The sequence below is a fragment of the Chiroxiphia lanceolata genome, chromosome 16 (assembly GCF_009829145.1).
Source record: "Chiroxiphia lanceolata isolate bChiLan1 chromosome 16, bChiLan1.pri, whole genome shotgun sequence".
NCBI classification, from domain to species: domain Eukaryota; kingdom Metazoa; phylum Chordata; class Aves; order Passeriformes; family Pipridae; genus Chiroxiphia; species Chiroxiphia lanceolata.
Window position 1 is genome coordinate 188,955 of NC_045652.1, and position 11,184 is coordinate 200,138.

General features: G+C 54.9%; 1 long non-coding RNA gene across 2 annotated transcripts; it reads right to left on the bottom strand.

Moving 5' to 3' along the window:
* Positions 1–9,594: 9,594 nt before the first annotated feature.
* LOC116795056 lies at positions 9,595–10,743 on the bottom strand. 2 transcript variants are annotated; one of them, XR_004359952.1, is made up of 3 exons: positions 10,367–10,743; positions 10,169–10,232; positions 9,595–9,709 (listed from the first exon to the last, which is right to left on the bottom strand). It is a non-coding gene; the product is annotated as an uncharacterized LOC116795056 (long non-coding RNA). The 2 variants fall into 2 exon arrangements; XR_004359953.1 differs by having other exon boundaries at positions 10,169–10,237.
* Between the last annotated feature and the right edge of the window lie 441 nt (positions 10,744–11,184).

Genomic DNA, 11,184 nt, shown 5'->3' on the forward strand with positions numbered 1-11,184 from the left:
GGAAGGGAAGGGAAGGGAAGGTTTGGGAAGGGACGGGAAGGTTTGGAAGGTTGGGAAGGGAAGGGAAGGTTTGGGAAGGGAAGGTTTGGGAAGGTTTGGGAAGGTTTGGGAAGGTTTGGGAAGGTTTGGGCAGGGAAGGGAAGGGAAGGTTTGGGAAGGTTTGGGAAGGGAAGGTTTGGGAAGGGAAGGGAAGGGAAGGTTTGGGAAGGGAAGGGAAGGGAAGGTTTGGGAAGGGAAGGGAAGGGAAGGTTTGGGAAGGGAAGGGAAGGTTGGGAAGGTTTGGGAAGGGAAGGTTTGGGAAGGAAGGTTTGGAAGGTTTGGGAAGGGAAGGGAAGGGAAGGGAAGGTTTGGGAAGGGAAGGGAAGGGAAGGGAAGGGAAGGGAAGGGCAGGGAAGGGAAGGGAAGGGAAGGGAAGGGAGGGAAGGGAAGGGAAGGGAAGGGAAGGGAAGGGAAGGTTTGGGAAGGTTTGGGAAGGGAAGGTTTGGGAAGGTTTGGGAAGGAAGGGAAGGGAAGGGAAGGGAAGGAAGGTTTGGGAAGGGAAGGGAAGGGAAGGGAAGGGAAGGGAAGGTTTGGGAAGGGAAGGGAAGGGAAGGTTTGGGAAGGTTTGGGAAGGGAAGGGAAGGGAAGGGAAGGGAAGGGAAGGGAAGGGAAGGGAAGGGAAGGGAAGGGAATGGAAGGGAAGGGAAGGGAAGTGAAGGTAAGGGTAGGGTAGTGTAGGTAAGGGAAGGGAAGTGTTGGGAAGGGAAGGTTTGGGAAGGGAAAGGAAGGGTTGGGAAGGTTTGGGAAGGTTTGGGAAGGGAAGGGAAGGGAAGGTTTGGGAAGGGAAGGGAAGGTTTGGGAAGGGAAGGGAAGGGAAGGTTTGGGAAGGTTTGGGAAGGTTTGGGAAGGGAAGGTTTGGGAAGGTTTGGGAAGGGAAGGTTTGGGAAGGGAAGGTTTGGGAAGGGAAGGTTTGGGAAGGGAAGGTTTGGGAAGGGAAGGGAAGGGAAGGGAAGGTTTGGGAAGGGAAGGGAAGGTTTGGGAAGGGAAGGGAAGGTTGGGAAGGTTTGGGAAGGGAAGGTTTGGGAAGGGAAGGTTTGGGAAGGGTAGGTTTGGGAAGGTTTGGGAAGGGAAGGGAAGGGAAGGGAAGGGAAGGGAAGGGAAGGGAAGGGAAGGTTTGGGAAGGGAAGGGAAGGGAAGGGAAGGGAAGGTTTGGGAAGGGAAGGGAAGGGAAGGTTTGGGAAGGGAAGGTTTGGAAGGGAAGGTTTGGGAAGGGAAGGTTTGGAAGGTTTGGGAAGGTTTGGGAAGGTTTGGGAAGGTTTGGGAAGGTTTGGGAAGGGAAGGGAAGGGAAGGGAAGGGTTGGGAAGGGAAGGGAAGGGAAGGGAAGGTTTGGGAAGGGAAGGGAAGGTTTGGGAAGGGAAGGGAAGGTTTGGGAAGGTTTGGGAAGGTTTGGGAAGGTTTGGGAAGGGAAGGTTTGGGAAGGTTTGGGAAGGTTTGGGAAGGTTTGGGAAGGGAAGGTTTGGGAAGGTTTGGGAAGGGAAGGGAAGGGAAGGGAAGGGAAGGGAAGGGAAGGGAAGGGAAGGGAAGGGAAGGGAAGGGAAGGGAAGGGAAGGGAAGGGAAGAGAAGGTTTGGGAAGGGAAGGTTTGGGAAGGGAAGGTTTGGGAAGGGAAGGTTTGGGAAGGTTTGGGAAGGTTTTGGGAAGGTTTGGGAAGGTTTGGGAAGGTTTGGGAAGGGAAGGTTTGGGAAGGGAAGGTTTGGGAAGGTTGGGAAGGTTTGGGAAGGAAGGGAAGGTTTGGGAAGGTTTGGGAAGGGAAGGTTTGGGAAGGGAAGGTTTGGGAAGGGAAGGTTTGGGAAGGGAAGGTTTGGGAAGGGAAGGTTTGGGAAGGGAAGGGAAGGTTTGGGAAGGTTTGGGAAGGGAAGGGAAGGGAAGGGAAGGTTTGGGAAGGGAAGGGAAGGTTTGGGAAGGGAAGGGAAGGGAAGGGAAGGGAAGGGAAGGGAAGGGAAGGGAAGGTTTGGGAAGGGATGGGAAGGGAAGGGAAGGGAAGGGAAGGTTTGGGAAGGTTTGGGAAGGGAAGGGAAGGTTTGGGAAGGGAAGGTTTGGGAAGGGAAGGTTTGGGAAGGGAAGGTTTGGGAAGGGTTGGGAAGGGAAGGGAAGGTTTGGGAAGGGAAGGGAAGGTTTGGGAAGGGAAGGTTTGGGAAGGGAAGGTTTTGGAAGGGAAGGTTTGGGAAGGTTTGGGAAGGGAGGTTTGGGAAGGGAAGGGAAGGTTTGGGAAGGTTTGGAAGGTTTGGGAAGGGAAGGGAAGGTTTGGGAAGGAAGGTTTGGGAAGGGAAGGTTTGGGAAGGGAAGGTTTGGGAAGGGAAGGGAAGGTTTGGGAAGGGAAGGGAAGGTTTGGGAAGGGAAGGTTTGGGAAGGGAAGGGAAGGTTTGGGAAGGGAAGGGAAGGGAAGGTTTGGGAAGGGAAGGGAAGGTTTGGGAAGGGAAGGGAAGGAAGGTTGGGAAGGTTGGGAAGGGAAGGGAGGTTTGGGAAGGGAAGGTTTGGGAAGGGAAGGGAATGGAACAGGGAAGGGAACAGGGAAGGGAATGGGAAGGGAACGGGGAAGGGAATGGGGAAGGGAACGGGGAAGGGAAGGTGAAGGGAGAAGGAATGGAAGGGAAGGTTTGGGAAGGGAAGGGAAGGTTTGGGAAGGGAAGGTTGGGGAAGGCGAAGGTTTGGGAAGGGTAGGTTTGGAAGGGAAGGTTTGGGAAGGGAAGGGAAGGGAAGGGAAAGGGAAGGGACGGGAAGGGAAGGGAAGAGGAAGAGAGGGAAGGGAAGGGAAGGGAAGGGAAGGGAGGGAAGGGAAGGGAAGGGAAGGGAAGGAAGGGAGAGAAGGGAAGGTTGGGACGGGAAGGGAAGGGAAGGTTTTTGGGAAGGGAAGGGAAGGGAAGGGAAGGTTTGGGAAGGGAAGGGAAGGGAAGGGAAGTTTGGGAAGGGAAGGTTTGGGAAGGTTTGGGAAGGGAAGGGAAGGTTAGGAAGGGAAGGGAAGGGAAGGTTTGGGAAGGGAAGGGAAGGTTTGGGAAGGGAAGGTTTGGGAAGGTTTGGGAAGGGAAGGTTGGGAAGGGAAGGTTTGGGAAGGGAAGGTTTGGGAAGGTTTGGGAAGGGAAGGTTTGGGAAGGGAAGGGAAGGGAAGGGAAGGGAAGGGAAGGGAAGGGAGGGAAGGGAAGGGAAGGGAAGGGACGGAAGGGAAGGGAAGGGAAGGGAAGGGAAGGGAAGGGAAGGTTTGGGAAGGGAAGGGAAGGGAAGGTTTGGGAAGGGAAGGGAAGGTTTGGGAAGGTTTGGGAAGGTTTGGGAAGGGAAGGTTTGGGAAGGGAAGGGAAGGGAAGGGAAGGTTTGGGAAGGGAAGGGAAGGTTTGGGAAGGGAAGGTTTGGGAAGGGAAGGTTTGGGAAGGGAAGGTTTGGGAAGGGAAGGTTTGGGAAGGGAAGGTTTGGGAAGGGAAGGGAAGGGAAGGTTTGGGAAGGGAAGGGAAGGGAAGGTTTGGGAAGGGAAGGGAAGGTTTGGGAAGGGAAGGTTTGGGACGGTTTGGGAAGGTTTGGGAAGGGAAGGGAAGGTTTGGGAAGGTTGGGGAAGGGAAGGTTTGGGAAGGGAAGGTTTGGGAAGGTTTGGGAAGGTTTGGGAAGGTTTGGGAAGGGAAGGGAAGGGAAGGGAAGGGAAGGGAAGGGAAGGTTTGGGAAGGGAAGGGAAGGTTTGGGAAGGGAAGGGAAGGGAAGGTTTGGGAAGGGAAGGGAAGGGAAGGTTTGGGAAGGTTTGGGAAGGGTTGGGAAGGGAAGGGAAGGGAAGGTTTGGGAAGGGAAGGGAAGGTTTGGGAAGGGAAGGTTTGGGAAGGGAAGGGAAGGGAAGGGAAGGGAAGGGAAGGGAAGGGAAGGGAAGGGAAGGGAAGGGAAGGGAAGGGAAGGGAAGGGAAGGGAAGGGAAGGGAAGGGAAGGGAAGGGAAGGTTTGGGAAGGGAAGGTTTGGGAAGGGAAGGGAATGGGAAGGGAATGGGAAGGGAATGGGAAGGGAATGGAAGGGAAGGTTTGGAAGGAAGGGAAGGTTGGGAAGGGAAGGGAAGGTTTGGGAAGGAAGGGAAGGTTTGGGAAGGTTTGGGAAGGGAAGGTTTGGGAAGGTTTGGGAAGGGAAGGTTTGGGAAGGGAAGGTTTGGGAAGGTTTGGGAAGGGTTGGGAAGGGAAGGTTTGGGAAGGGAAGGGAAGGGATGGGAAGGGAAGGGAAGGTAAGGGAAGGGAAGGGAAGGGAAGGAAGGGAAGGGAAGGGAAGGGAAGGGAAGGGAAGGAAGGGAGGGAAGGGAAGGGAAGGGAAGGTTTGGGAAGGGAAGGTTTGGGAAGGGAAGGAAGGTTTGGGAAGGGAAGGTTTGGGAAGGTTTGGGAAGGGAAGGTTTGGGAAGGGAAGGTTTGGGAAGGGAAGGTTTGGGAAGGGTAGGGAAGGGAAGGGAAGGGAAGGGAAGGGAAGGGAAGGGAAGGGAAGGGAAGGGAAGGGAAGGGAAGGTATGGGAAGGGAAGGGAAGGGAAGGTTTGGGAAGGGAAGGGAAGGGAAGGTTTGGGAAGGGAAGGGAGGTTTGGGAAGGGAAGGTTTGGGAAGGGAAGGTTTGGGAAGGGAAGGTTTGGGAAGGGAAGGTTTGGGAAGGGAAGGGAAGGTTTGGGAAGGTTTGGGAAGGGAAGGGAAGGTTTGGGAAGGGAAGGTTTGGGAAGGGAAGGGAAGGTTTGGGAAGGGAAGGTTTGGGAAGGTTTGGGAAGGTTTGGGAAGGGAAGGTTTGGGAAGGTTTGGGAAGGGAAGGGAAGGTTTGGGAAGGGAAGGTTTGGGAAGGTTTGGGAAGGTTTGGGAAGGGAAGGGAAGGTTTGGGAAGGTTTGGGAAGGTTTGGGAAGGGAAGGGAAGGTTTGGGAAGGGAAGGTTTGGGAAGGGAAGGTTTGGGAAGGTTTGGGAAGGGAAGGTTTGGGAAGGGAAGGGAAGGGAAGGGAAGGGAAGGGAAGGGAAGGGAAGGGAAGGGAAGGGAAGGGAAGGGAAGGGAAGGGAAGGGAAGGGAAGGGAAGGGAAGGGAAGGGAAGGGAAGGTTTGGGAAGGTTTGGGAAGGGAAGGGAAGGTTTGGGAAGGGAAGGGAAGGGAAGGGAAGGGAAGGGAAGGGAAGGGAAGGGAAGGGAAGGGAAGGGAAGGGAAGGGAAGGGAAGGGAAGGGAAGGGAAGGGAAGGGAAGGGAAGGGAAGGGAAGGGAAGGGAAGGGAAGGGAAGGTTTGGGAAGGTTTGGGAAGGGAAGGGAAGGTAAGGGAAGGGAAGGGAAGGGAAGGGAAGGGAAGGGAAGGGAAGGGAAGGGAAGGGAAGGTTTGGGAAGGGAAGGGAAGGGAAGGGAAGGTTTGGGAAGGGAAGGTTTGGGAAGGGAAGGTTTGGGAAGGGAAGGTTTGGGAAGGTTTGGGAAGGGAAGGTTTGGGAAGGGAAGGGAAGGTTTGGGAAGGTTTGGGAAGGTTTGGGAAGGGAAGGGAAGGTTTGGGAAGGGAAGGTTTGGGAAGGGAAGGTTTGGGAAGGGAAGGTTTGGGAAGGGAAGGGAAGGTTTGGGAAGGGAAGGGAAGGTTTGGGAAGGGAAGGTTTGGGAAGGGAAGGGAAGGTTTGGGAAGGGAAGGGAAGGGAAGGTTTGGGAAGGGAAGGGAAGGTTTGGGAAGGGAAGGGAAGGGAAGGTTTGGGAAGGTTTGGGAAGGGAAGGGAAGGTTTGGGAAGGGAAGGTTTGGGAAGGGAAGGGAATGGAAAGGGAAGGGAAAGGGAAGGGAATGGGAAGGGAATGGGAAGGGAATGGGAAGGGAATGGGAAGGGAATGGGAAGGGAATGGAAGGGAAGGTTTGGGAAGGGAAGGGAAGGTTTGGGAAGGGAAGGTTTGGGAAGGGAAGGTTTGGGAAGGGTAGGTTTGGGAAGGGAAGGGAAGGGAAGGGAAGGGAAGGGAAGGGAAGGGAAGGGAAGGGAAGGGAAGGGAAGGGAAGGGAAGGGAAGGGAAGGGAAGGGAAGGTTTGGGAAGGGAAGGGAGGAAGGGAAGGGAAGGGAAGGGAAGGGAAGGGAAGGTTTGGGAAGGGAAGGGAAGGGAAGGTTTGGGAAGGGAAGGGAAGGGAAGGGAAGGTTTGGGAAGGGAAGGGAAGGGAAGGGAAAGTTTGGGAAGGGAAGGTTTGGGAAGGTTTGGGAAGGGAAGGGAAGGGTTGGGAAGGGAAGGGAAGGGAAGGTTTGGGAAGGGAAGGGAAGGTTTGGGAAGGGAAGGTTTGGGAAGGTTTGGGAAGGGAAGGTTTGGGAAGGGAAGGTTTGGGAAGGGAAGGTTTGGGAAGGTTTGGGAAGGGAAGGTTTGGGAAGGGAAGGGAAGGGAAGGGAAGGGAAGGGAAGGGAAGGGAAGGGAAGGGAAGGGAAGGGAAGGGAAGGGAAGGGAAGGGAAGGTTTGGGAAGGGAAGGTTTGGGAAGGGAAGGAAGGGAAGGGAAGGGAAGGGAAGGGAAGGGAAGGGAAGGGAAGGGAAGGGAAGGGAAGGGAAGGGAAGGGAAGGGAAGGGAAGGGAAGGGAAGGTTTGGGAAGGTTTGGGAAGGGAATGTTTGGGAAGGGAAGGGAAGGGAAGGTTTGGGAAGGGAAGGGAAGGTTTGGGAAGGGAAGGTTTGGGAAGGGAAGGTTTGGGAAGGGAAGGTTTGGGAAGGGAAGGTTTGGGAAGGGAAGGTTTGGGAAGGGAAGGGAAGGGAAGGTTTGGGAAGGGAAGGGAAGGGAAGGTTTGGGAAGGGAAGGGAAGGTTTGGGAAGGGAAGGTTTGGGAAGGTTTGGGAAGGTTTGGGAAGGAAGGGAAGGTTTGGGAAGGTTTGGGAAGGGAAGGGAAGGTTTGGGAAGGGAAGGGAAGGTTTGGGAAGGTTTGGGAAGGTTAGGGAAGGGAAGGGAAGGGAAGGGAAGGGAAGGGAAGGTTTGGGAAGGGAAGGGAAGGTTTGGAAGGTTTGGGAAGGGAAGGTTTGGGAAGGGAAGGGAAGGGAAGGTTTGGGAAGGTTTGGGAAGGGAAGGGAAGGGAAGGTTTGGGAAGGGAAGGGAAGGGAAGGTTTGGGAAGGGAAGGGAAGGTTTGGGAAGGGAAGGTTTGGGAAGGGAAGGGAAGGGAAGGGAAGGGAAGGGAAGGGAAGGGAAGGGAAGGGAAGGGAAGGGAAGGGAAGGGAAGGTTTGGGAAGGGAAGGTTTGGGAAGGGAAGGGAAGGGAAAGGGAAGGGAATGGGAAGGGAATGGGAAGGGAATGGGAAGGGAATGGGAAGGGAATGGAAGGGAAGGTTTGGGAAGGGAAGGGAAGGTTTGGGAAGGGAAGGGAAGGTTTGGGAAGGGAAGGGAAGGTTTGGGAAGGTTTGGGAAGGGAAGGTTTGGGAAGGGAAGGTTTGGGAAGGGAAGGTTTGGGAAGGGAAGGTTTGGGAAGGTTTGGGAAGGGAAGGTTTGGGAAGGGAAGGTTTGGGAAGGGAAGGGAAGGGAAGGGAAGGGAAGGGAAGGAAGGGAAGGGAAGGGAAGGGAAGGGAAGGGAAGGGAAGGGAAGGGAAGGGAAGGGAAGGGAAGGGAAGGGAAGGGAAGGGAAGGGAAGGGAAGGGAAGGGAAGGGAAGGGAAGGGAAGGGAAGGGAAGGGAAGGGAAGGGAAGGTTTGGGAAGGGAAGGTTTGGGAAGGGAAGGGAAGGTTTGGGAAGGGAAGGTTTGGGAAGGTTTGGGAAGGGAAGGTTTGGGAAGGGAAGGTTTGGGAAGGGAAGGTTTGGGAAGGGTAGGGAAGGGAAGGGAAGGGAAGGGAAGGGAAGGGAAGGGAAGGGAAGGGAAGGGAAGGTTTGGGAAGGGAAGGGAAGGGAAGGTTTGGGAAGGGAAGGGAAGGGAAGGTTTGGGAAGGGAAGGGAAGGTTTGGGAAGGGAAGGTTTGGGAAGGGAAGGTTTGGGAAGGGAAGGTTTGGGAAGGGAAGGTTTGGGAAGGGAAGGGAAGGTTTGGGAAGGTTTGGGAAGGGAAGGAAGGTTTGGGAAGGGAAGGTTTGGGAAGGGAAGGGAAGGTTTGGGAAGGGAAGGTTGGGAAGGTTTGGGAAGGTTGGGAAGGGAAGGTTTGGGAAGGTTTGGGAAGGGAAGGGAAGGTTTGGGAAGGGAAGGTTTGGGAAGGTTTGGGAAGGTTTGGGAAGGGAAGGGAAGGTTTGGGAAGGTTTGGGAAGGTAAGGTTTGGGAAGGGAAGGGAAGGTTTGGGAAGGGAAGGTTTGGGAAGGGAAGGTTTGGGAAGGTTTGGGAAGGGAAGTTTTGGGAAGGGAAGGGAAGGGAAGGGAAGGGAAGGGAAGGGAAGGGAAGGGAAGGGAAGGGAAGGGAAGGGAAGGGAAGGGAAGGGAAGGGAAGGGAAGGGAAGGTTTGGGAAGGTTTGGGAAGGGAAGGGAAGGTTTGGGAAGGGAAGGGAAGGGAAGGGAAGGGAAGGGAAGGGAAGGGAAGGGAAGGGAAGGGAAGGGAAGGGAAGGAAGGGAAGGGAAGGGAAGGGAAGGGAAGGGAAGGGAAGGGAAGGGAAGGGAAGGGAAGGGAAGGGAAGGGAAGGAAGGGAAGGGAAGGGAAGGTTTGGGAAGGGAAGGGAAGGTTTGGGAAGGGAAGGGAAGGTTTGGGAAGGGAAGGGAAGGGAGGGAAGGGAAGGGAAGGGAAGGGAAGGGAAGGGAAGGGAAGGTTTGGGAAGGGAAGGGAAGGGAAGGGACAGGGAAGGGAAGGGAAGGGAAGGGAAGGTTTGGAAGGTTTGGGAAGGTTTGGGAAGGGAAGGGAAGGGAAGGTTTGGGAAGGGAAGGGAAGGTTTGGGAAGGGAAGGGAAGGTTTGGGAAGGTTTGGGAAGGGAAGGGAAGGTTTGGGAAGGGAAGGGAAGGTTTGGGAAGGTTTGGGAAGGTTTGGGAAGGGAAGGTTTGGGAAGGGAAGGTTTGGGAAGGGAAGGGAAGGGAAGGGAAGGTTTGGGAAGGTTTGGGAAGGTTTGGGAAGGTTTGGGAAGGTTTGGGAAGGGAAGGGAAGGTTTGGGAAGGTTTGGGAAGGTTTGGGAAGGTTTGGGAAGGGAAGGGAAGGGAAGGGAAGGGAAGGGAAGGGAAGGGAAGGGAAGGGAAGGGAAGGGAAGGGAAGGTTTGGGAAGGGAAGGGAAGGGAAGGGAAGGGAAGGGAAGGTTTGGGAAGGTTTGGGAAAGGAAGGGAAGGTTTGGGAAGGTTTGGGAAGGTTTGGGAAGGGAAGGTTTGGGAAGGGAAGGTTTGGAAGGTTTGGGAAGGTTTGGGAAGGTTTGGGAAGGGAAGAGAAGGGAAGGGAAGGGAAGGGAAGGGAAGGGAAGGGAAGGGAAGGGAAGGGAAGGGAAGGGAAGGGAAGGGAAGGGAAGGGAAGGGAAGGGAAGGGAAGGGAAGGGAAGGGAAGGGAAGGTTTGGGAAGGTTTGGGAAGGGAAGGTTTGGGAAGGGAAGGAAAGGGAAGGGCAGGGAAGGTTTGCGAAGGGAAGGTTTGCGAAGGGAAGGTTTGCGAAGGGAAGGTTTGCGAAGGGAAGGTTTGCGAAGGGAAGGGAAGGTTTGCGAAGGGAAGGGAAGGTTTGCGAAGGGAAGGGAAGGTTTGCGAAGGGAAGGGAAGGTTTGGGAGAAGTTAGTGAGCAGATAGGTGGGGGCTCACCTGCTCTCAGGGTCTGCCCAGCACAGCCAGGTAAGGACGTGTTGGCAGCATGAAGCATCCTCTGCACATAAGGCAGTAATGGTAATAGTTCATTCAGCATTCTCCACACCTGTGGCCCAAGGAAGGGAGAAATCACAGGGTAGGGCAAAATAAAAACTTCTACATGGCAGCATAAATGATGTCTAAAGTAACAGCATTTATAAAAATAGACTTTGGGATACCTTGTAGGCTGACTCTGCTCACAAGTCAGGTGGTCCTAAAATTACTCCTAAAATATCCTTATATTTCAGCACATATTGTTGAAAAACTTTTTTTTAACATCACATTCCCGGCTGTGCATGAACCTTTGACCCACTGACATAGGAGCGTGAAGAAACTCCTGGAGGTACAAATCCTGCTTCTGGCTTTGAAGGATGGACAGCCATGCCCCAGTCTTGTTCACATACTTCGCAAGCTCTATTTAAGACCAGGTAAGGCACTGGCCTGCACAGGTGCCATTGTGGGGTTTGCTCTTTGTGCCTCATTTGGGTAGAAAATACTCTTCAAATGAGAAGAGAAATATACTTACCCTTTTGATCATACAGGAGCTTTGGAAGAGGGGTTGTGGATTTTTTTCCTTTTCATTGCCAGAGCTCTGCTCTTGTGATAAAGAGGAACCTCTAATTAACACTTGGCTGGTTCCTATTGATCCATTTGTAACAGTGCTCCCTGCTCCCTTCAGAAACTGCTCTTCCCTGTGTCTTATATGAGACACTTCCACCAACACATCTTTAGAGATACCTTTTTTCCCCAGAACATCATATTTTGGACTCCTGATCATTTTATGATGTGTTACAAACCAATTTCTTCCATGCTGCTGCTCCCACACTGTATTTACCATCTGATTCCTTCCTTTCACACGGACAGTCTCATTTCCCATTACAAAATTCCCGTCTTTCTGACTGATGTCAATTCCTCCGGTTTATCCCACTGTTTCCAATCGGCTCCTTTCCCATCAGAGTCCTCCCGACCCCTTCTCGCCTTGGCTCAGCCCTGGGGGAGGCCTGGGCAGCAGCAGCTCCAGTCCCAGTACCGGCCCTACTCCCAGCCCTCGTCCTAGTCCCAGCCCCGGCCCCAGCCCTGGCTCCAGTCCTTAGTCCCAGTCCCCACTCCTACCCCCATTCCCAGCCCCAGTCCCCACTCCCAGCCCCATTCCCAGTCCCCACTCCTACCCCCATTCCCAGCCCCAGTCCCCACTCCCAGCCCCATTCCCATTCCCATTGCCAGCCCCAGTCCCCAGTCCTCAGTCCCCAGTCCCAGCCTCATTCCCATTCCCAGCCCCAGGCCCCACTCCCAGCCCCATTCCCACTGCCAGTCCCCAGTCCCCAGCCCTCAGTCCCAGTCCCCAGTCCCCAGCCCTCAGTCCCAGTCCCCAGTCCCAGTCCCAATCCCAGTCCCCAGCTCCAGTTCCAGCCCCAGCCCCATTCCCAGCCCTAGTCCTAGTCCCAGCCCCGGCTCCAGTCCTTAGTCCCAGACCCCAGTCCCGGTCCCAGGCTCAATCCCATTCCCAGCCCCTGTCCCAGTCCCGGCCCCAGCCCCAGCCCC